The sequence below is a fragment of the Lolium rigidum genome, chromosome 6 (assembly GCF_022539505.1).
Source record: "Lolium rigidum isolate FL_2022 chromosome 6, APGP_CSIRO_Lrig_0.1, whole genome shotgun sequence".
Classification (NCBI taxonomy): domain Eukaryota; kingdom Viridiplantae; phylum Streptophyta; class Magnoliopsida; order Poales; family Poaceae; genus Lolium; species Lolium rigidum.
In genome coordinates this window covers 236,199,329-236,199,865 of record NC_061513.1, presented here as the reverse complement: position 1 = coordinate 236,199,865, position 537 = coordinate 236,199,329, and positions in this window count along the sequence as shown.

Genomic DNA, 537 nt, shown 5'->3' with positions numbered 1-537 from the left:
GTCACTCCCCGATTCACGGAGACATGAACCCACTATCGAGCATAAATACTCCCTCTTGGAGTTAATAGCGAAAACTTGGCCGGAGCCTCTACTAATAACGGAGAGCATGCAAGATCTTAAACAACACATAGGTAATAACTTGATAATTAACATAACATAGTATTCTCTATCCATCGGATCCCGACAAACACAACATATAGAATTACAGATAGATGATCTTGATCATGTTAGGCAGTTCACAAGATCCAACAATGAAGCACAATGAGGAGAAGACAACCATCTAGCTACTGCTATGGACCCATAGTCCAGGGGTGAACTACTCACTCATCACTCCGGAGGCGACCATGGCGGTGAAGAGTCCTCCGGGAGATGAATCCCCTCTCCGGCAGGGTGCCGGAGGAGATCTCCGAATCCCCCGAGATGGGATTGGCGGCGGCGGCTCTCGGTAAGGTTTTCCGTATCGTGGCTCTCGGTGCCGGGGGTTTCGCGACGGAGGCTATTTGTAGGCGGAAGGGCAGGTAAAGAGGCGGCACGAGG